The sequence below is a fragment of the Equus przewalskii genome, chromosome 22, assembly GCF_037783145.1.
Source record: "Equus przewalskii isolate Varuska chromosome 22, EquPr2, whole genome shotgun sequence".
Classification (NCBI taxonomy): Eukaryota; Metazoa; Chordata; class Mammalia; order Perissodactyla; family Equidae; genus Equus; species Equus przewalskii.
The window spans coordinates 50678749-50703029 of record NC_091852.1 but is presented as its reverse complement, the minus strand read 5'-3'; the positions used below and the strand labels follow the sequence as shown (position 1 = coordinate 50703029).

General features: G+C 46.1%; 1 long non-coding RNA gene across 2 annotated transcripts; it reads right to left on the bottom strand.

Annotated features, from left to right (window-relative positions):
* On the bottom strand, positions 1-23727 carry LOC139078374 (uncharacterized). Of its 2 annotated transcripts, XR_011531297.1 has the most exons (4): positions 23425-23699; positions 18978-19109; positions 5369-5478; positions 1813-5027 (listed from the first exon to the last, which is right to left on the bottom strand). It is a non-coding gene; the product is annotated as an uncharacterized lncRNA (long non-coding RNA). The 2 variants fall into 2 exon arrangements; XR_011531298.1 differs by lacking the exon at positions 18978-19109 and having other exon boundaries at positions 1-5027; positions 23425-23727.
* Positions 23728-24281: the final 554 nt, after the last annotated feature.

Here is a 24281-nt window from a genome sequence, read left to right as displayed (position 1 = left end):
TTGAGAGGTCTTCAATTTATTTTGTGAAGTTAGCAACAATCTTATCAACAGCTTAAGATGATAATACTGATAAAGAAAACTAGATACCGCATTTTATTTTTGAATGCAGGTGCCAGAATTCTAAATTAAATACAAGAATATAGAATACAATGATACATTAAAATAATAATTCTCCATAAACAAACAGTTTTTGTTCCATTAATGCAAGATTAGCAAATTCAAAATTTAGTAATTTTAATAAGTAACAGATGGAATAAAAATATTTATAACACTTGTTTAAGATGTAAAGAATAAAGATAAAACCCACAACCTGCAGCCATCAATCCGTTTAAGAATAGATAGCTATGCTTACATTTTTGGGGTCCCATCTACTCTGCTCTGATGCCACCCCTCCAAGCGTATCTCTTCTCACTTCCTCTTCCTTCAGAGCTATCCATTATCTTGGTCATTCTGTGTTTTTTTTTCTTATTCTCCCCAAAACTCCGCAGTACATAGTTGCATATTTTAGTTGTGGGTCCTTCTAGTTGTGGCATGGGGGACGCTCCCTTAGCATGGCTTGATAACGGTGCCGTGTCCGCGCCCAGGATCCGAACCAGCGAAACCCTCGGCCGCCGAACCAGAGCGCACGAACTTAACCATTCGGCCACGGGGCTGGCCCCTTATTTTGTGATTTTATTTCCTTGATTTTCTTTAGAATTTTACTATACATGTGTGTATCCTAAAAACATAGTGTTTAGTTTTGAATATTTTTAAATTTTACGTAAATATAATCCTACAGCAGGTATTTGTGACTCATCTTCATACTAAATATTGTGTTTGTGAAATTCATCTGTGTTGTTGCTTTAAGTTTATTTCATTCATTTTCACCGCTGTGTAGAATTCCACCAAATGAATATACCCCAATTTATTTATCCTTCTGCTCTTGGTGGAGTTTTGGTTGTATCCAGTTTCTTGCCATTGTAAGCCACGCTCTATGAATGCTGTCTCTCTATATTCTGCTACACATGTATCTTAAGGGTATTCTGAGGAGTGGAATTTGTTTTCTAAAGTACAGTAGCTGTACCAATTTCCACTCTCAGTGGCAGTACACAAGAGCTCCTCCAGCTCCATCCTCACCCACACGATGTCATCAGACGTTGAGTTGTCTCCAGTTGGATGAGAGTGAAAGGCATCTCATTTTGATGCTGATTTGCATGTCCCAGATTTTTAATGAGATTAATGGTATTCAGAACTTCATTAACTCTAGTGGCTTCCTCTAATCACTGAGAGTCTAATATAAAGTGATGTTCAATCTTTTTGTCCATTTCTGTAGTGCAATTTAACCTTTTTCTAATAGTTAATTTGTAGTTAGGTACACTTGCTGAATAATAAAAATTTATCATTTATATGTGTCACCAGGATCATAGCATAGTTAAATGGCTTATCTTTCCAATTTTTACTAATATACCTTAAAAAAATCATTGAAGTTTTTAACTTAAGGGCCTAGATTTATTTTATTTATTTATTTTAAATTCTATATTTTCCCACGGCTGGTGAAGGAGAGGACCTCTTTCCTCCCAAACTTGCCGTTTTGGTGAGATCTGAAATTTTGGATTTTTGTTGCTTGAAAAAGGGTAATTCTAATTTGCATTCTTTCATTATGAGATTATAATATCTATTGAATGATCTAAGTTTTTAACTTATTGAAATAGGAATTTTAAATCTTCCCCTTTATGGGTTTGCAATATTTTAGTCTTGTTTAAAAAGCTTTCCCATCCCCAAAGTGATAAAGATCACTTCTCATATCGTCATCTAACGGATTATAATTTTGCCTTTTGTAATTGTCTGTAATAGTTTTATAATTTTGCTCTTAAATCGACTACTGTGGTTCCTCCTGATGTCCTCAGCTCTTCACAGAAGCGTGCGCGCTAAAGAACTGGTGCTCTTAAACAGATTCATTTTCTCTGGACGCATTTCTTCAACTGCTGCAATCAAACGCAATCTAGTTAACCGAACGTCCCCAAATGGCTTTGTTTGCTTGGTTAATAAACGAGACACTTGGAAACTTACTTTGGTTGTAGCTATATCTATACCTATCTATCTACTTATTTATCTATCTACATATTTATCTATCTATCTTTCTATCTATAGAAAGATAATTTTTATGAGAAATTCCACTGTCATAAGGTGTTCCATTTTAAATTTTCTAGTTTTCTGCCTGTAGTTGGGAATCTGGTGATGAATGTTTAGTCTGGTAATGTCGATGCATTCTGTATTCTTCAGCATAGCAAATAATCCACCCCACTGTGCCCTGAAAGTGTGACATTTGGTGTCTGCTTTCCTCCTCCTCTCTTGATTGACAAGATGAAGTGTACTGAAATAAAATAAAATGTCACAGGACGACAGTACAAGTGGCACCAGAGAAGCCATGGATCTGTGGTGCACCACAGTGCAGAGCGAGGAGACCACGCAGCTGTCATGTCACCGCTGGTCCAGTCTGCAGCTGTAGTGTGAGACCAGACACACACGGGATGACCATGCTGGGTCCCAATAAAACTGTACTTGTGGACTCTGAAATTTGAGTTTCGTATAATTTTCACATCATGAAACGTTGTTCTCCTTTTGATTTTTTAAAAAATGATTCGAAACTATAAAAGCCACATTTGGCTGCCCTAGGTACAAAAGTAGGCCGTGGGCTAGAGTTTGCCTACATCTGGCCCAGAGAGAAACTTTTCCTTCCAGAGATTTATACAATTATGACAGCATCAGTTACTGAGTATATTACACTTATTCTACTAAATTGAAACTCGCTACTTCATTGGACAAAAATCTACTGAGCATCTGTCATGTGTCAGGAGACATCACAATGAGAGAGGCAGACAAGACGGCTGCCTTCAGGGGGCTTTCAGTCGACTGCTCGGAGGCGTTTATGTATGAATTCTCAGAAATAGAAGATCTGTACTTGGACTTCCACTGAAATCAGTGGGCAGGATAGACAAATAAATTGCCCCTTACAAAATGATGTAAGTTTTGAGATAGAGGTAGGCACTAGGTCCTATAGGAGCACATGAAAGCATCCTAACTCAGAATGAGATGCTACAAGAACCATGAAAATGTTCCTAGACAAGGCAAATATTGAGCTGCCTCTTGAAGTATGAGAAACACTCGTCCCAAAGTGGAGGGAGGAGTATGGTGGGAGGTGACATCTGTAAAGGGATTTAAAGAAAACAGTCAACAACATCAACCTGAACACTGGATTTTGGCACCCATTTTCATATGGTATTCTTTAGGGTCAAATGCAATATTCATTTGAAACCCAATCTCTTGTTATGCTTCTTTGGGAGGAAGATGGGGCAGCCTTGAGCGAAAATAATTTTAGCTCATACAGTAGGATAAATATCTGAGATTTACCAGGAAGAATAGAAAATAAAATAATGTGTGTGTTGCTGTGGGGGAAGTTCTGATTATCTTAAACACTATCTTACCCTCCTGCTGGGTTACAAGCTCAACAAGATGCCTCATTGCTGACAGATGCTAAAAGAGGGCAATTCAAATTACAGAGAAAATGGTTAAGTGAGGACACTGTTTCTAGCAAGTATAGTTGTAGCTGTGTCTAACTCACTTTTAGAATAGCTTTCAGATTACTATATTGAGCATCATTTTTCATATCTAGGTCTGTTCTTGTTGCAGGAAAACGTTCATAAAATAATCATATTATTTGCAACATTAAGCCACATGCAGTTTTAGCTAACCTGGAATGTCACAGGGGCAATAGGATTTGCTGAGAGTAGATACTGACGCCCCTAATGACGGTGTGCTCAAGTTTTTCCACTATGCCATTTGAGACACCGTGTGAGACATCCTTCCAAAAGGAATCTATGCATTTGCTATTAACTGCGGTTAAACTGATGAAGGGCGATGATTTCCTGGTGTAATTACTCTGAGTAAATAATTGATAAAATAGCATATGTCTTGAAGGAAATTTGGGAAAATGTCCTCCAATTCTATTTTCAGAATGGCTGAAATACTGAGGAAGGCAAGTAAGCCCCAATAAGTGAGTCTTAAATTAGAAACTCAAATGTCAGGAACCTCGGACCGTGCTTAAGAAGGCCACCAATATTTCAAAAGAGGTATATTTGAAGGGCGAGCTCCAAATCCAGGAATTCTCCTAACTTTCTTACGTAATTCCTGTTTCAAGCTGAAGTCAGATTAGATCCTGCTCTCGGCTCACTGGAACAGCCACGAGCCAGTGGGAAAGCAGCCAATATGAATGCTTTGCGGCCTGGGGGGCTGTGAAAGCTGCCCCTGGTGTATTAGGAAGGGCTCTTGGGTGCACTGTGCTCCTGGAGGGTCTTCCCGCCCTGGGGCGTCCTGGGGCCGGGCTTCCCTCCATTAGACGGGCAGTGTACAGGGCCTTGCACGGGACTCATGCTGCCATTGGCTGCCTGAGGCCGAGATCAGAGATCACTAACGGGGCTGGGTGATCTGACCCCAGTACTTTGTTCCCACTGTCTCAAACAGTTTTCACATGTGCTGTGTGTTTACTAACTCCGAGTTTATTTTGCCCAGATATTTTCCCTCTTAATCTTTTCAATCCATCTGTGTTTTATGAGCAATTAAATCCATGAACGGTTTTGGTCTGTTTCTCCTTAAATTTGTCAAAATGTGGTTTTGCTGTCTGAGCAGCATTTGACGTCAGAGAACATCCTAGAACCCCTTGGTAACAACAAGAATTCACACTGCGAGGACGGTAAAGCTGGTCGTGGGGAAAGCGTCTTGAGTGGGCACCGGTTTCAGTCAAGGGGCCTTGCTGCGTTCTGTGCATGGAGCACCTTTCTGCCCAACAGCCAGACTGAGCCCACCTGAGCCGCATCTCGAGCCGGGTTCCTGTGCTTCCCCTACATTCACCCTGCTTACAGGTCCCAGCCCGTGTGGTAGTGCGTGGCAGCATGACCCACAGGAGGTGCCTGCGGGGGCTCATCCCCCAAGAGCCCCGGTCAGCAGGGTTGGGAGATGGTCATCAGAAGCAAAGCCTTTCACTGCCTGTCCTGGGAAGAGAGAAAAAATTAATTTTAAGCTGAATTAATTACAAAGATTTTCCTATTGTGCTTGGCTGTGATTAGAGAAAGGAGGCCTAGGCTGATCATTTAGATTTGGACCCACATTCTCTGAAACCGGAGGGTTCGACATCTCTCACAGTGAAGTCAGCCTCCAGATATGGTAAGACAGCAATAAACTGACCTGCTGGATCAAAACACACACATGCATTTCCAGTTTATGAAAGGGACGGCTGTTGATGTCATCTAGAAGGATTTTATAACGTTTGGTCAACTATCATGTTGAGCTTACTGAGTAATTGTAAATGGAGGGAAAATTGCCTTCATCTCACCTCTGATTTGTGATTGTGTGTGAACTGCTTCAGACAGGGTGCTGCTAGATAGGCTCCGTAATGCTCATCGATGCCCTACTTCTCCCTTTAAGGAGCCCCGTCGCTGGTTCCTGCAATTACACATGAAACAAGAGGATAAAAGCTCTGGAAGTGGCTACTGGTCAATCCCCTCGGTTCACGGGTTAGGAAACGAGATCTAGAAAAGTGCAAGGTCTTGTCTAGAGACACTTGTGAATAATATTAGCCAAATATTTTGTAAGATTCCCCTCAAATGGGGCTTGTCTGGTGTTTTCTCTTGATTACCCTGAAGCCATGAATTTGGAGGAGAATACTATAGAGGTGGTGTGTCTGTATCATCTCATCATATCAAGGGGTACATGATGCCACCATCACTTGCCACCTTGGGATGTCCACCTTGATCACCTGGTTAGATGGCGTCTGCCAGGTCTCTCCACTGCAAAGTCACTATCTTTCCTTGTCCTTAGAGCAGGGCAATTCAGCTTCGCTTCCTGGAGGGTGGGATGTTGAAGAATTTGTGGACATATGTTCAAACTAACACAGTAATTAGGAAATATATTGGGGTAGAAGCTTTGAGGCTGTGTCAGTGTCCTGCTTCTCAAAGTCTTGACCTTGTCTGCAGCTATTATGACTGTGGTGATCTCATGGTAATTTCCATTTCCCTCAGTCCCTGCACGTTCATGGACTAGAATCATTTGGCAAGGAAGATGTGCTCCTCTTCTCCCATTTTATTCATGTATTCAATCATTTATTTATATCAATAAGGACTCATGACTATTTTATTCTCTAGGGCATAATCAAATACTACCATTATTTATTTTTGTTGCTAAAATTGTTCCCGTTTTGATAGTTGGTGGCTCTCTCAGGTTGGTTCCTTTGACATGCTCCTATCCCTGCCCCCTCCCATTTTTAAAAAATCACTTCCTTACTTTCTACCACCACAAGATGCTCTGAGCTCATCTTACATTCTCCCTGTCCCAGCCTTAGAAGCAACCATTTCTCCAAGGAGTCCTGGTTCCTTTTATTGGAGAAAGGTGTTAGAAACCAAGCTGTGGGTGCTGGGTGTGCTCATTGCTACTGGGGTGTCACAGCTTCCAGGTCCTCTCAGCAGGCGGAGATGGAAAAGATACGTGTGTATATTAGCCATGTACACACACACAGGTTCATTTCTGTATCTATTCATTTGTACACATATTAAAATAAACGGGAGGTCGTGTTGAGATCTCTGGCTGGAATCCAGAGGACAGGGTTCACTCCAGCATCCTCCCCACGCTTGTTGGTAGCTTCTTTCTCTGTAAAGTCAGAAACCTGGATCTCGTTATGTACCTTGTATTTACTGATGTGTTTAACCCTTGTCTACAGGTAAAATAGTTCCAGAATCTCTGACCCTTACTCCTGTAAGGAATAAATTACCATTGGAGTGCAGTCTTTATGAATATTCTATTTGTCTTTGGTCTTATGGTATCCAGCCAGATAGATATTTTTAAAAATAATAACTCCCCCTCATAACCACCCCATACCGACCCTCTTATCCCCCTTTACTTTGTGCCATTTTTTCCATATCAGTTACCACATTCAGATGCATGGTATAAATTTTGCACATTTTTAAAATTGTACCATGTTCCTGACTGGGATGGGAGCTCTTTGAGGGCAGAGGACTTTGTAGGGTTGGTTCCTCGTGGTGGCCCGGCACCTAGCAGAATGCCTGCCACACATGGTGATCAACACATGGGCATTAAGTGAAGTGAGCACCAGCCTGGGTAGCCACGTGAATTCAGATGTCTGTTGAATAAAGGCAGACCCCAACGAGGATCTCATTACTTCTGCAAGTAATCTGGAGAAGTGCTCAGAATTTCTTTATTCCCCATATTTTCAGCACATCAGCTTCTTCAAGACAAGTATCAGCCATGCCACTGAAGCCTCCTAGAAGCCGGCCGACGTCCATAGCTTTGGAACCACCTACAGCACTCCCTCAGTCTGGGTTGCACAGTGGAACCCAGTGCCTGGGATCCGCTTCCAGGAAAGCTGGTCAAACTGCACTGAGACAGAGCCTAAACACTGCGATTTTTAAAAATTTGTGGTAAACTACATAATATAAAACTTACCATTAATCATTTTTAAGTGTACAGTTCAATGGCACTAAATACAGTCACATGTACATCCATATCCAGAACTTTTTCATCCTGAAAAACTGCAACTCTGTCCTCATTAAACAGCTCCCCTCCCCCCTCCCCGAGCTGTGGCATCCACCATTCTACTTTCTGTCTTTACGACTCTGGCTCTTCTAGGGACCTTGTATACGTAGAATCACACAGCATTTGTCCTTTTGTGACCGGCTTATTTCACTGAGCATAACGTCCTCAAGGTTCACCCCTGTTGTAGCAGGTGTCAGAATTTCCTTTCTTTTTAAGGCTGAATAATTGCATGGTGTGTATACACGATATTTTGTGTTTCCATTTATCTGTTGATGGACATTTGGGTTGTTTCTAGCTTTGGGGTATTGTGAATAATGCTGCTATGAACATGGCTCTACAAACAGCTGGCAGAGTCCCTGCTTTCAATAGTTTTGGGTAAGGACTCAGAAATGGGATTGCCTAAACATCGAGATTGTTCCATGGCTTTCCAGATAGTTTGAATGTGCAGCCAAGGTCATAAATGTGTGTGCTACAGGCTTCATCCCACTGCTAAGAGGAGAGGCCGGCTGGAATGCCAGTGGTCAAGGCACTCCATTCATATTTGTTGAATGGACGAATTCCTAATGGAGAGGGCTTGGATCCCACACAAAACAATTCATATTCCTGAAAAAAATGGAGCTGGAAGCTAAAGCTGGAGGTATTCTGACAACGGGTTTCCGGAAGTAGACATAACATCCATGTCCCACTCACAGGCCTAAAGGTCAAGCTTCCTTGCAGCTTTGCCTCCCACCCCGAAACCCCAGTCAGTGTGCCGCCAACTGCACCAGTGCACACTCTTACAACTTTTACAGGGACCAGAAAGGGGAAAATGCAAGTGGAAAACTGTGACGCTAACTCATTCGTATCATTGTTTTAAAGATCTGCTTAACATAAATCTATCAGAGTTTGGTGTCCCCCCCAAAAAGTATTTCTCAGAATCCCTTTGCAAAGAAAATTTATTGAGTAAGAACTTTGTCTTCAGCTGAACAGCAGTGTATTTCTGCTGAAACTCAACCAGCCAAAAACAACAAAAAGGAAAACAGAGAAAGGAAATGAGACGCGCGTTTTCCCCATCTGCCGAGACATCTTGCCTCTCCCCGGTCTTGGTGGCAGCTCTCATGGGGTGACTCAGCCTCTAAAAGTGCCCCACAACTTGGAGAGAGCAGGGAGAAGCTTCCAGCAGGATTCGCCCCACCGCCTTCACGGGAGGGCTTGGCAGCACGCCTAAACCCGGGCTTGCCCTGAGGTGAGAGGGCACCTTCTTAACCCCGAGAGGCACCTGCCCAGCTGCTCTTCTCCTGTCGCTGTCTTGCCCCTCAGCAGGGCCCCAGAGGGGGAGCTGGCAGCCTCCAGGAGGCCTCCCTTCCTGCATCTCAGGCCAGAACCTTCTAGTTCCTAGGAAAGAGGCCTGAGGAATTGCACCACGGGCCAGCAGAGGCCAAGTCGGGTGCACGCTTCCTGTCCTGTTGCTCTGAGCTCCGCTGCTCAGAAGCCCTGTTCCACCTGGAGAAGGAGTGTCTGAACTGAAAGGAGGGAGTGGGTGGAGGGGGGGGCTCCGACCCGTGTGTCCAAGCCAGGTGCCTGCCTGCACACCAAGAGCGGGGCGTGCCCCGTGGTAAATCTAGGTGGCTGCTGCTCCCGGGGGGACTCAAGGTCATCGTTCAGTGCCATGACAGCCATTATGCTGCAAAAGCTGGGCCTGCTTCGCCACATGTATGTTGCCCCACTGCGGCCAGCTGCGCAGGGCGAGCGGGCGCGGCCCGGCAGCCAGGAGTTGAGTTGCTCACGTTTGCTTTCTCTTCCAACACTAGGATGGATGTGGCTCTGGCTGCGAATGGCCCCCTGTCCCAGACACACGCCCAGGCCTCTGTCCCTCTCTGTCTGTCTCTGTGTCTCTCTGTCTCTGTCTCTGTCTCCCACTCTTTCTCTCTGCCTCTGTCTATCTTTCTTTCTCTATCTCTGGCTCTCTCTCTCTCTCTCTGCCTTTGTGTCTCTCTGTCTCTCTCTCTGTCTCTCTGTCTTTGTCTCTCTCTCAGTCTCTCACTCTTTCTCTGTCTCAATCTCTCTCTGTCTCTGTCTCTCTCTCACACACACATGCCCACCCTTACCTCTTGATGCATTTTTTGCGTTCCTTCTCTAACTACCTGCATGATAGGAAACTGGGACAAGAAGAGCATGGAAGGAGGCCACTCTGTTCTCTCTTTATCCACAAGCTGCCTGCCAGGCCCCGATTTATTCCTCTAGGCCCCGTGGTCCCAACTGGAGCCAGCTGGGTGCAGGTGGAGTCCTGCTCCCACTCGAACCTTGCTGGCCCAGGATTTCCTTCTGGAGAGCAGAGTGGCTGTGCCGTATCCTTAAGTCGTGACCCATGCCCCATCACTCTGCTTCAACTGTGGCCACCGTTAGTAGTGAGACTGTGATTTATAATAAGAAATATATGAATGTTTAGTCCTTGTCCCCTGTCTGGCAGAGAGCTCCTAAAAGTCTTGGAATTTCCTAAGTGACGACAACAACAAAGGGGTCTCTCGTTGCGTTAATGGGGTGAATTTTGGAAATCCCCTAGGTCACCTAAGGAGGCTCTGGCTGCCAGGGGAACCAACTATGTGATTAGATGGTTGGAACTTTCAGTCCCACCTCCAATATCCATGGAGAAGGGGCTGGAGGTTGCGTCCATTGCCAAGGCCAACGGTTTAATCAATCATGCCAACTGAGGAAGCCTCCATAAAAACCCAGAACGATGGGGTTTGGAGAGTTTCCTGTTCGGTGAACACGGAGAGATCCAGGGAGAGTGGCCACCTGGAGAGGGCATGGGCGGTCCTTGACCCTTCCTCATGCCTTGCTTTATGCACCTCTTCGTCTGGCTGTAACTAAGTGGATATCCTTTCATAATAAACTGGTGATCTAGGAAGTACAATGTTTCTCTGAGTTCTGTGAGCCACTCTAATAAGTTAATCAAATCCAAAGGAGGGCATCATGGGAACCTCCCATCTACAGCCCTGAAGCTCAGGTGACACCCCGGACTTAAGAATGGCATCTGAAGCAGAAGGAAGTCCTGTAGGCTGAGCTGTTAACCTGTGGGGTCTGCTGCTGTCTCCGGGTAGACAGTGTCCTAACCAAGCTGCTCGGTGGTGTGAGGAATACCCGCCAACACCAACGAGAATTGGGTGCAGAATCCTTTTAACTACCCAGAGGGGATAGAGTGGCCACCCTGCTTTCTGAGGGCCAGATGAGAGGAGGAGGAGGGAAAGAGGAAGACGACCAGCGTCTGTTGACCACCTAGCACAATGGCTTCCAAATGCTTTTATCTACAGTTCTCAGTAAGAAATGTATTTCACAACGCAAACCACATCACGGGTACGATAGCTACAACCGAAACAAAAATTTCATGAAAAAGTTTGCTCTTACTATGTATGGTAAAGAAAAAATATAACAAATATCAAATATGACTTTGCAAAGATTTAAGTTCAAGTCCCCAATAAATCACTTAGAATCAACAACAATACAAATCTTTTAGAATCGTGGCTGATTGAATTGATTTTCCTTCCATCTAATGGGTGGCAACTCACATTTCCAAGCCACCAGCCTCATCGTGTGCCAGATGCTAGATGCTGGGCACGGCTCATTTAACACGCACCAACTGTATTTGGGAAATATTAATAGCTCCACTTTTCAGATGAAGAAACTGAAAGCTCAGTGGGCATAAGTTACTTGGAGAAATCCTCTGCCTAATAAAAGCTCATTCTTGTTCCACTGTCTCAGCATGGATGGCAGGAGCGGACAGCTGGCCTGCCCGGGAGTCCCAGGGGCTTTCTGGAGCTGGGTCTGCACAGGCCTTCACTGGCAGTAGCTGCTCTTCTGAAGCCTGGACCAGGGATGCTGAGCAACCTCTTAGCAGCAGCCTCTTTGCACCTGCGCAGAGCATCACTGGTGGATGCTCCACTACTCCACGCTGGACCAAAGATCCCGTGACAGCTTCTTTGGCACCTGCTCTGGTTTGGTTTTGGCTTGGCTTTGCTTTCTAACTGGCAAGGTCTGTAGTGCTGCAGGCTTGACCCTGATCTTTCAAGTGGAATATTCCCGAATTCGAGACTGGGCTGACAGTAGTCCTCCACTTCTCTATAGAACTTGCTCTTCCAGGGGTCTGGCAGGAGCGGGCGCTGGTCCCGTCCACTGCATCTTGCTCCTGAGCAGTGTGTCAAATAAACCTGCACAGAGGCGCTCTCTTCCTCAGATTTCAGCTTTTCCATCTGAAACCTGGTTTAAGGAGAGAAGCTGAAATTATCTGAGTCCCTTCCTTTCTTTCTCTGTTCCCTCCAAATATATCTATTTGGATCACACTTTGTGCCCATTAATGTTCTGGGCCTAAGAAGAAGGACAGAAAAGAGCAGATAACACAGTTCTGGTCCTTAAGTGGATAAGGAGCTAGTTCACTGGTTCTCAAACTTTAGCTTGTTTAGGAACCCATTCGGATGCTTGTTAGAACACAGATTGTGGCCCCACCCCAGAGTTTCTGACCCAGCAGGTGTGGAATGGGCCAGAATTTGCATTTCTAACAAGTTTCCAGTTGCCTCTGCTACAGCTAGTCTGGGGACCCCACTTTGAGAACCACAGCTCTAGTTCAAGAATGTTCCCTGCGTAGAACATCTCCAGACTGATCTGAAGCCTAGCTGGTGCTCTCTGGGCTCCTGGCTGGTAGAAAGCTTACATGGTCAAGGTCAGCCTGCACTGAAATGTGTCTGCAGCTGCTATCCAATACTCCTTCCCTTTTTCAAAGGCTTGTTGCCTCAGAGAAGCTGGATGCAGGTGATTGGCAGGTCCTCGGAGCGCACTCTAAAACCTGCTGATGCACGTCCCGTCTGTCAGAGCATATGCTCCGAGCCCCGCAGGCCTCCCACCAGGAGCTCGTTATTTACAAATCACTGAGCCGGCAGCCGCGGATGGCTCCTCTTGGCTGCCGCTCTGTCTCTACGGGCAGTGCCCGTCTGACAGGTGCCACCCAGCCCTGCCCAGGTCCTTCTCCCCGGCACCGCCCCATTACCTGTGGACGCTCCCAGAGATCTCTGCCCAGAAAGGCTCTGCTGGGCTTAGTAAACTCTTGGCAAAATATGCACTTAGAGCTCTCTCTGTTTTTGTGGTAAATTGTTAGTTACAGTGAGGACTACACCCCATGCAAAGTCAATCTTCTCTTTTAGTGTTGAACATTGGACAGAAACGTCTTCGAATCAAGCCAAATCAGCAAGTGCCTGCTGAGTACGTTTGGATGTATGCAGTCCCCACGGGGTCTGTGACACCAGAAGCCCAGGGCTCCACGGTCTTCCTGATTCCGAAGGCATCTGGAGCTTCTGGAGCGTCTGTGGAGAATGCCAGCATGTGCTCGGCAGCTGCTAGGTTTTGGGCACACCATGGCCATTTTTTTCCACCTTCGCTTTGATTGTTGCTGGTATTAGGTCACATGAACACTATCTTTGCTAACATATTATTATTATCTGAACGAGCAGAAAAAATATTGAGCAAGAGGGAAAGGCACGGTTTCTTTTTCTGTTCAGTGTTCCAACAAGATTGTGATTTTTCTGAGAGTGAAAACCATCTATAAGCTGGCCTGTGTGCACTCAGCTCACACACACACTCACCCGGGCAAAACATCACAGAGCGGTCGGAAACCCTGATGTCTCGCTTCAGGCCAACAATTTCCCCGAAGTCTCGGAGGCCCAGTGTCTTTCTGACGATTGCTTTTTCTCTGACCGAGCGAGAAAATAGGATAGGCTTTGCTCCGTGGTTCTGCTGTTGAAGACGTCACCTTGAGGGAGACGCTGCACCCTGCAGCCATGCATCACTAGGTGGCTTTTCTGGAAGTAAATCCAGTGCTGTCCCTGAGCTTGCAGCCCTTGCAGACCTGCCCCTATGGCTCCAGAAAAGGGTGGAGAAGAGGCCAGAGGACACAGAGGCATGTGTCCATCTTAAAGAGAGCCCGTGTGCTAGCTTGAAAGCCTCATGGCACACTGGGAGCCCCGGAGGCAGCAGGCAGTGTGGAGCTGCCTTTCTGGGGCAACAAGCTCCTGTCCCACTAAAGGTAGTGTCTAGAGTCTCCCCAGAATTCCAGTGCACGCAGATGTGTCCCAACAGAGGCTGTCACCTGCAGCCTGAGCCTGGGGGAAGGAAACCGGATACCTGTAGCCTGTGACACAGATAGTCAAGGACCAAGGTCACGTTCCCTGGGAGCAGCGTGGGGAGTTTCAGAGCTGCAAGGCCTCTGCTCCAGCCTGGCTCTGGGTCCAGTGGGGTGTGGGGAAAGCCAAAGCTGTGTCCCTGGGCAGAAGAGCCAGTGTCTTTCACAACCGAAGGAGAGCTGGCTCCAGAAGGCCCAGTCCAGGGTGAAAGGGCAACCTGGCACAGTGGCCGTGGCCCAGAATGTGGGTGACCCAGCACAGCCCCGTCTCCCGGGCTCTGAAATAAACAAAGGCAGCAGGACAGGACACAAGGTCACCCTGGGGCAAATTTCTCCGTGTTCCCATGGGAGCACAGTCTGGTGCGGATGCCTAGCTCTGCCACAGCAGCCTGGTTTCTGCTGTTCACCTCCGGATAGCCCAGGGTCCCCAAAGCAGGAACCTGCGGAACAGAACTGGACTGCACAGGGGCCGCTGGCACTGGGAGCGCTGATGCTTGGCTCTTGGTTTCACTCAGTCCTCGATGGATGGTGCAACTGGCAGAAAGACTTGGGGCCTCTGGAGTGCCAGCCGAGCTCCTCGGGGCTGTTGGAGGGCGGGGAGGAGACCTGGCCATCAGCCAGGCTGAGGGGCCTGGGGCCCTTCTCTGAGAGGTCCACACGGAAGCAGTGTCACCACTAACATCATGTCCAGAAACTGCATTTGCGCCTTTAGTTTACAAAGCCTTCCGGGCCACACTGTCTCATTTAACCCTGGTAGCTCCGCAGGGGCCGGTGGGGTATTGTGGCCCGTTTTACAGATGGAGAAAGCCCTGGGGCAGACCTCCTCTCTGGGGGGCCAGGCCCTCTCATCCACATGGCATCTGCGTGTGTCCGCACCCTTCCTTTCTTCCCAGGAATTTTTTGTCTACAAACCAAATAATATTTTAATCTGGAAGACTTTATCAGCTCCCCCTCCCATAACATTCTTATCAGAGGCCCCAGGCAAGAAGATTAGGGCTGGAGTTTTCCATTTCCAAAGAAGATCAGCGAAGTGATGCTGGCACCCCTGGCTGCCGGATGCCAGCAGAGGGTCAGCAGCTGAGGGCAGCTCCCACAAAGGGAACCGGAGGGAGCCTAGCATCCACCCACCCACACGCAGGGGTGGGGCTGTGGCACCCCGCCATTACCTCCCTTCCCTGCACAGCGGGAACCCTACAAATCCGTTTAAAAGGATGACACATGGCCGGTGCCGGTGACAGCAAAGGAGCCTAGTGGAGAAAAGCAGACAGCCCTCCACCCCCGAGGAAAATAGAAGCCACACTCTAGCAAGACGCCTGTGCCCTCATCAGTGGCCGAGTGGGCACACCTGAGCCAGCGACCAGTGCGGGGGTGCTTGTGTCTCCACAAGCACAGTGTGCTCTGTGCCGCTGCTGTGGCAGTGAGGACTGCCCGTGCCATTATCCCTCCTTCGTACGTGAGCAGCACAGAGCTAGGTGCAGCGCCCCAGGACAGGCTTCCTTCCAGTGCCATCTACAGGGCAGTAGGCCATTTAAAAGACCCGTGCTTCACACATGCGCAGACACACACACAGACACTCATACACAGACTGCAAACAGACACACGCGGTCATACACAGACACAGCTACACCACACACTTACTTACACACAGATACACACACCACGTGCATACACAGACTCCACACACACACACACTCAGACACACACACTCATACTTACACAGATACGCACACCACACACATGCACGGACACCACACACACACAGATACACATACACATGTACACAGATGCAAACACCACATGCATACACAGACACAACACACACAGATACACACACACATATGTCCACAGAAGATACACACACCACGTGCATACACAGACACCACACACACACAGACACGCATATGTACACAGATGCACACACCACATGCATACAGACACCACATGCACACAAATACACACACAGACACGCTCACACACCCACACTTAACAAGAGGCGTTTCAACTGTGAGTTTCTGCTGCCACCTAGAGGTGCAGCTGTGGAAGAAGCGGATGAAGGAATGAAACCACCTTGAGACCTTAAAACAGGATCCTTTCAACCATGAGCAACTGCTTATTTGTCAAAGTCAAGGGTGAGAGACGTTCCAGTTAGAGAAGGGAGATCTGTGTTACGTGGAGAAGGAATCTACAGTCTGGATTTAGTAGAATCTACTTTCCACTCTTGAGCTCCAAAAATCACACCATGTGTACATGTACACATATGTGTGTGCACACATGAGTGCGTGCATGTGTGTGCACCTGTGCACACACGTATGTTCATGTGATCACGTGTGTGCACATGTTTGTGGTTCCTGGGCAGGCATTCTTGTCCGAAGAATCCCACCAGAGGAGAGTTCCAGCAGTTGTGGGGGAGGCTCGGGAGAAGGCCATGGGAGGGGGGGATGGCCAAGGTGAGGTTGTAAGTGTGCAATGAAGTAGAGCCCGCTGATGCTCTGGCTTCCAGACCCACCGGTCAGGAAACCCTTACTGATCACTTTAAACAAAACTCTGTCTGAAAGGCCTGAGCATGGCTCTCTTTGTCTCCACAAGGCTCTAGTGTCCAGCCAAGATAGGGGACCAGGGTCTACACCAGGGGCCAGCAAACTTCTTTGCGGGTCATCCAGTTTCTGTTGAAACTACTCAGCTCTGCCTGTGTCCCCTGGAAGCAGCCACAGACATTCCATAATGAATGGACAGCGCTGAGTTCCAACCAAACTTTATTGAAGGACACTGGAATTTGAATTTCATGTATTTTTCATTTGTCTTGAAATATTATTCTTCTTTTAACATTTTCTCATTCATTAAAAAAAAAAAAAAAAACCATTCCCGGATCACAGGCCGTGCACCAACAGGGTGTGGTGGATTTGGTCCGAGGGCTGCAGGTGCCACCCCACAATGTCCGTCAGTGACGCTGGGATGAAGCTGTGTGTGCAATGCACAGCTAACTGGATGTTTCCCATCTCTGGGGAGTGGTGGTCTCTAACATCAGCAAAGTTACTGATATTTTATTATTGATGTTTCTATGTACGCATAGGACCCATTCTCATTCTTTACAGCACATCTAATAGGCAGCTATTTTTTTTCTGCCAAGGGGGATAGTGAAGCAAAGTTCCAGGTTAAGCTTTCTTGATGATCTCATCCATAATTTGAAGCCATAGACCATCCAGACAGCAGCGTCCTTTAATCTACAGCTCAGAGAGGGGATTAGCATGACAACTTGGAGATGGGTTACTTGCGGTCTTTCTTTGCCTTTTCTCTTCTCTTTTTTCTTTTGTGGCCGAGGATTGTTGCTTTGAAGTCTTAGAGATCAGCATGGCTGTAGAGACATTTTTGTGCTGCTACTCACCCCCTTGATAAAGTCTGCAGGCGATGGGAGAATGACGTTGAGATGTGTGGGCACACGGTGGACGTGCGCGGCTGCAAGGGGTGGAGGTGGAAAGGCTTGCTGAAGTTTGGGTTTAAGAACCATGTTCTCTGAGTTTTCTCTCTAGGAACTATTAGAATTGTCTGTTTTGAGAGTTTCAGTCAACTTTTAAGGATGGTAGTTAATTGCATCTTTCATCTAACTCAATCAAAAGTGTGAAAATAAGCAGTTAGGTTTTAAAACATAGTTTTCTTCATCTATTTTTTCTTTTTAATTAGAGGTACATTTTTTGGCCTTTTGCTTATAAAACTTTGCTTTGTCAGATTGTATTTCCTTCATTAATCTTCACTACACCTGAATGTGAGGCCATGGGACTAGAGGTGCGGTTTCCATTTTCAGATGGAATAAGAGAAGTTTGAGGAGCTACCAAGTATCCTTATGAGTCTAGTTATTTTTTTACCAGATGACCTCAGAGTTCCTTCCACTTCTAATATAAAATTTCACCGTTTTCTGAATGTGGTACTGAATTCTTTCAAAAAGAAGGTGGATCTCACTTTGCGCCTTAAATCTGCAGCATGGTAATGACGACATGCAGTTTCCTCCACATAACTTTTCGTTAAACAACACTCGTTACAGCAACACCTGCCGACAGCATTTTGAACCAGATTAGAAAGGATCTTGGTGATTCTTCGACAATCCAGTCCTGCAGACGTCTCTCCATCTTTGAAGGCTCCGCATCTCTCCCCAGGGGTCAAATCTTTGCTGGTTTCCTATTATGGGCTGAATGGTGTCCCCCCGACAATCTGCGTGTTGAAGCGCTAACCCCCAGTGTGACGGTATTTGGAGACAGGAGAGAATTAAGGTTAAGGGGTCGTGAAGGGGGCTCTGCTCTGAGAGGACTGCCATCCTTATAGGAAGAGACACCGGAGATCTCTCTCTCTGCAGGCACAAGGAAGAGGCCAGGTGAGGGCACAGGGAAAAGGCGGCCGTCTGCAAGCCCAGGAGAGAGGCTTCCTTAGAAACCAACACCTTGATCTCGGACTTCAGTCTCCAGAACTGGGAGACAATAAACGTCCGCTGTTAAAGCCTGCTGTTCTGTGGTGGTGTGTTATGGCGGCCCTGGTTCACCTCCAAACTGTTCTCTGTTAGCTGTGTACGTTTGCTCTGAAAAAGTTATTTCCTTCGAGCTCAACCCTAAGCAAAGCCCTTGCACATGGCCTCTGTCTCCTTGGCAACACTTGTCAGCTCTCCCCAGAGGTGGCCTCCTCTGCCACTCTTGCTGCTTCCCATCTCCAGGCCCAGGGTTGCCCTCCAGGCAGTGGGGCACATTTCCATGCACAACAGAATTACTTGAGACGTTGTCTCAAAAAGATGGATGCCAGGGTTGGCCTAGTGGCATAGTGGCTAAGTTTGCATGCTCCTCTTCAGCAGCCCAGGGTTCACGGGTTCAGATCCTGGGCACAGACCTACACATCACTCACCAAAACATGCTGTGGCAGTGTCTATGTACAAAATAGAGGAAGGTTGTCACAGATGTTAGCTCAGGGCCAATCTTCCTCACCAAAAAAAAAAAAGAGAGAGAGAGAGAGGCCCCAAGTGACTTGAATGCCCTGCTGGTTGTGAGTGCCCTGCGCCCTCCCTGGGCAGGCCTCAGCCCTGGTTGCACTGTGACAGCCTGCAGCAAGATCTCAAAATCACTCATGCCTGCTGTGCCTGGGTACAGAGTGGCTCCCAAAGACGCCCATCTCCCAACCCCTGAAACCTATGAATATGTCACCTTCCACGGTGAAAGGGACTTTGCAGATGTGATGAAGTTAAGGAGTCTGAGATGAGGCGATGATCCTGGCTTACCCAGTAGACTTGATGTCATCACAAGGATCCTCATAAGAGGGAGGCAGGAGGGTCAGAGTCAGAGAAGGAGACGTGACGACAGAAGCAGGGGTCCGCGTGGGAAGGTCCATGAGCCGAGGACAGAGGCAGCCTCTAGAAACAGGTAAACGAAGGAAATGGATTGCTGCTCAGAGCCTCCAGGAGGAATGTGGCCCTGCCAACACCTAGATTTCAGCCACTGGGACTGATTTTGGTCTCTGTCTTCCAGAACCGTAGGATAATAAATGTGTGCAGTTCTAAGCCACTTAGTTTATGGTAATTTGTTAGGTTGACAATAAAAAACAAATGTACTTGTGATTCTACCACAGGACCTTGAAACCAGAACATTTGTCCAGCACTCCTTGCTCTCTGCTCCCCTTTTTGTGGAACATCTTAATTTGTAATCTAATTTGTATTAATACTAACTTAATTTCCATAGTCTACAAAAACTTTGTGCCTATATATTCCTCCTGTCCCTCCCTTTATTCTGTTATTGTGACAGATTAGATCTTTACACATTGTGTGCCCATCAACCTGGACTTACGATTATTCCTTTGTGTGGTGTTCTTTTAAGTCAGAATGGGAAAAAGGAGTTACAAACAAAAAGTGCATTCATGCCATCTTTTCTTTTTCTTCTTCTTTTCTTTTTCTCCCCAAAGCCCCCTGGTACATAGTTGTATATTTTTAGTTGTGGGTCCTTCTAGTTGTGCATGTGGGATGCTGCCTCAGCATGGTCTGATGAGTGGTGCCATGTCCACACCCAGGATCTGAACCAGCGAAACCCTGGGCCACTGAAGCAGAGCACGCGGACTTAACCACTCAGCCACAGGGCTGGCCCGCCACCTTTTGTTTTTACCTATGTAGTTCCCTTTATCAGTGCTGTTTATTTCTTAGTGTGGAGTTGACTTACTGTCCAGTGTTCTTCCATTTCAGCCTGACGTGCTCCCTTCTGTATCTCTTATAGAGAGGGTCTGTTCATGAAAAATTCACTCAGGTTGTTTCTTATCTCAGCATGCCTTAATTTCTCCTTCATTTTGAAGGGCAGTTTTGCTGAATATAGAATTCTTCCTTAACAGCTTTTCTTTTCAGCCCTTTGAGTATGTCCTTTCACTGCCTTCTGACCTCCACTGTTTTAGATGAGAAATCAGCCATTGATGTTATCGAGGGTCCTTTGTACATGATGACCAGCTTCTTTCAAGATTCCCTCTTTGTCTTTGACTTTTGTTACTTTGATTATGTTGTGTCCAGGTGTGGATCTCTTTGAGTTTGTTCTACTTAGATTTCATTGAGCCGCTTGGATGTATAAATTATTGTTGTTTATCAAATTTGGGGAGTTTTCAGCCATTATTTCTTCAAAGGTTCCTTCTGCCTCTTTCTCGCTATTTCTTCTGACTCCCAGTCTGTGTATGTTGGCACACTTGAGGGCATCCCACAGACCTCCAAGGCCCTGTTCATTTTTCACTTTTTTCTTTGTTACAGAATGAATAAGCTCAATTAACGTATCTTCAAGTTTGCTAATTCTTTCTTCTGCTCCCTAAATCTGCTGTTGAACTCCTCTAGTGAACTCTCCATTTCAGGATTGTACTTTTCAACTCCAGAATTTCCATTTGGCTCTTTTTCATAATTTCTCTTTATTAATGTTCTCTACTACTTAAGATGTCATTCTCAGACTTTCCCTTGGTTCTTTAAGCATAGTTTCCTTTAGTTCTTTCTGTACATTTGAAATAGATGATTCGAAGGTTTTGTCTAGTAGGTTCTATGTCTAGGCTTCCTTGTGGGCCATTTCTATCAACAGCTTTCTTTTTCCCCCTTATATGAGCCATACTTTCTTGTTTCTTTTCCTGGCTCATAATCTTTTTGTTGAAAACTGGACATTTTAGATAATATTATTTGGCAACTCTGGAAATCAGAATCTGTCCTCTTCCCAGGGTTTGTTGTTGTGCTGTTTGTTGCTTTGTTGTTGCTTGTTTTGTGATTATTTTGAGTTAATAATGTAAAATCTTTTTGGTCACTGAAGTCTCTGCTCGATTAGTATAGTGATCAGCTAATGATTAGACAGAAGTCTCCTTAACTACCGGGAAGCAATATGTCTCCCAGTCTTTGCCAAGGGGCTCTGTGTGCAAATTGGGGAATGCTTTGAACATTCAACCAGGCAGCTGGCAGCTCTGCCTCACCTTTTCTTTCTGTTGGCACAGAGCCTTAAGGTCATCCAGAGGTGATAGCTTAGGGGTTCTTAAGGACTTTCCTGAGGCTGCACACCACCCTATGTATATGCATATGCATGGCCTTCTAGATACTTAGAAATATCTTAGAGCTTTCTTAAACCTCCCATGGACATCTCATTCTCCAGTTTTTATTTTTAAGCTTTTTGGTTAACCACTTGCTTGTCCAATTGCTTTCCACTGCCTTAGGCAGCTGCAATGCTCCATGATTGCCTCGGAATGTTTTAGACAAACATTCGTGAGGAAAAGCCTGCTGGTACGGGACAAATTTTGAGTCAAGTAAAATGGAGAGAAGACTTGTGAGTGAGTCTTCAAAGGAAACCCCAGACAGACCTCCACTCTGCTCCCTCCAGTGCCTGCAGGCTGCTTGTTTTTCCCCTGATCACAGGCTGGTGGTTTTTAAGGGCACTGTGGAGCTTGGGAGAGGAGAGATGGAATAAAGCAAATTAAAATGCTACAAGACTTATTTCTAACAGGATTTGGTCCTTTTTCTTGAAATGACCTTTAGTTAATTTCCAGAGTTCTGAAAAAGTTGATTTTGACCATTCTTGCCAGTGGTCTCATTGCTTTTATGAAGGTGAGGGCTTTCAGAGGTCCTTACTTGTCATTTCTCCCTGACATCACCAGGTAAAGTTAATTTTAATGCTGCATTTTATATGTAAAATTATATTAATATAATAGCCACATTTCAAATGCTTAATAACCACATGTGGCTAATGGCACCATATTGAACAGCACAGATTTAGGTCATAGTTTTATATGTGCTGTTCAGTATGTTCCACTCTGCTTGATCAATATTAAATAGAGAATGCAGAGAATGAGCAGTTCATTAAGTCACAGGAAGCCACATTGTATAAGTGGTCAGTGGCAGAAGTCCTCTGAAGGCAGCCTGTATGCACGTTATAAAGTGTGTGTTTTTAGTATAAGTCCTTTGACCTGGAAATGGAAAGAGGAAGCAGAACGCAAAAGAAAAAACAAGCACTCCCAGTAAAATATTAGGACTAACTGGTGGGGCAAGTTAGATTATTTTCAGAAATATTCAGACATTGCCCTTTGCCTCCAAGGAGGAGCATACCTCCCTGGTCCACTGATGTTGGCTTGGTCACGTGAGTTGGGATGTTAGCATTCACGACACGGCAGAGACTTGCAGCGTGCTTGCACGGTTGGGCTCCTGTGCCTGGGATAACCTGCTGGTCCAGGAATAGGATGTCTGCCCAAGCCACTTCACCCCAATTAAGCCCAGCCCATGTTAGTTTACTCCAGTCAGTGCACAGATGTGTAAGATCTCAATACATATGATTGTATGCTACTGAAATTTTGAGGTTGGTTGTTATGCAACATTACTGTTGCAATAACTAGCTGATATAACTGACGACTGAAGACCAGTAAAATAAAAAGTATACTCTGAAATGATATTGTAAGTCAATGAGCAAATAGGCAAGTCAGCTTTGCTGCGGCAACAAGCAACTCCCTTTTCCAGTGACTTAAACCGGCCTGTGTGTCTTTATTCCTCACTGGGTTTGCAGGTTGGCCCTGGCAGTCCTACTGCAGGGGGCAGGTGGGCAGAGGGCAGATTCTTATGTCTTTCTCAGCTGGAGGAAGAGCCACTCTCTGGACCAGAGGGTTCCCACGCAGACAGTGGGAGCACACAGGCTGAGCCAAACAAGCAAGTGTGTTTACGTCTTTGCTCAGACAGGCAAATCCACAGCCACATATGCTGCAGCAAGCCAGAGCAAGTCACTGAGCCCTTCGCTTATGGTACAAGGGCGTGCATCTTCCCCGGCAGGTTGGGGATGTGGGAAGCGGAGCAAATATTTCCTGGGCAAGAATACAATCTCCCACAGAGAGTCATATAGCTGTTTAGTTAGCAACTCTTCACAAACAGCTTGATTACCCCAAATGAGACATTATTATAGACATGATTTAAGAATAATAATAATAATATTAATATCTAACACTGTTTTCTTGGAGCTTCACTGAGGTCCATTTATTCTCAGAAATTCTCTGTAAGGTGAAATGCATATGTAGGAGAAAGAATGAGTGAAAGGCATGGTAAGAAGAGCTGGGATGAAATGGAGTGACTCACCCTCCTCTTCTATATCCTGGTTCATCTGGATGAACAAGTTTGCTTTCTGATTTATAACAGGGGCATGCGGCCAGGACAAACTGTCTGTCATCTTAGTCCCCGAAAGCTGCTGTCATCTTACCGTATCTGTGGTGGCTTCTTTTGCAGGGTTCCTGGAAGGATGATATCAGCTCTGCTGTTTCAGAGAGTGACTTGCACTGGGCGGGCCCTGACGCAGCCCGGCAGCATCCTTCGCTTCGTGGCCAGGGCAGCTGCGGCATAGGACTGTCAGCCCAGCAGCCTCCCCTGCCAAGTGCCTGTCAGGGACCCCGTGGAAAGGCAGAGTCGAGGGGCAGGGAAAGAGGAGTTATCGAGGGGGCAAGCGAGGAGAGAATCCAGAAGAGTGATGATGAATATGTCTCTTGGAATGTGAAACCACATTTGTACTTCCCACAAGCATGACTCAGCGTTTCATCCAGCATAGCTCTTTGCTGTGGCGTTGCCTCTAATTTGGCTTTGCCATTATCCTAGTGGTAGTTAGGAAAAATTTCCCTTGTTTTTATTTAGCATTATAATCAGAGTGCACTGATATCAAAAGGCCATGTCAAGTGCAGAATATAACTTTAAAACAGTGTCCTAAATCAGAATGCTCAGCCTGTTTTCCTCTTATATGAATAAGTTCTTGTAGATGAAAAAAATAATTTGAGTCGGGCCAGCACGGTGGCACAGCGGTAAAGTGCGCACATTCCGCTTCGGTGGCCCAGGGTTTACCAGTTCGGATCCCGGGTGTGGACAAAAGCCATGCTGTGGTAGGCATCCCACATATAAAGCAGAGGCAGATGGGCACAGATGTTGGCTCAGGGCCAGTCTTCCTCAGCAAAAAGAGGGGGATTGTCGGCAGATGTTAGCTCAGGGCTGATCTTCCTCAAAAAAAAAATAAACACATAAAAATAAATAAATAATTTGAGGAAGGACTCCAAGTTCCTCTTCCCATTTCCA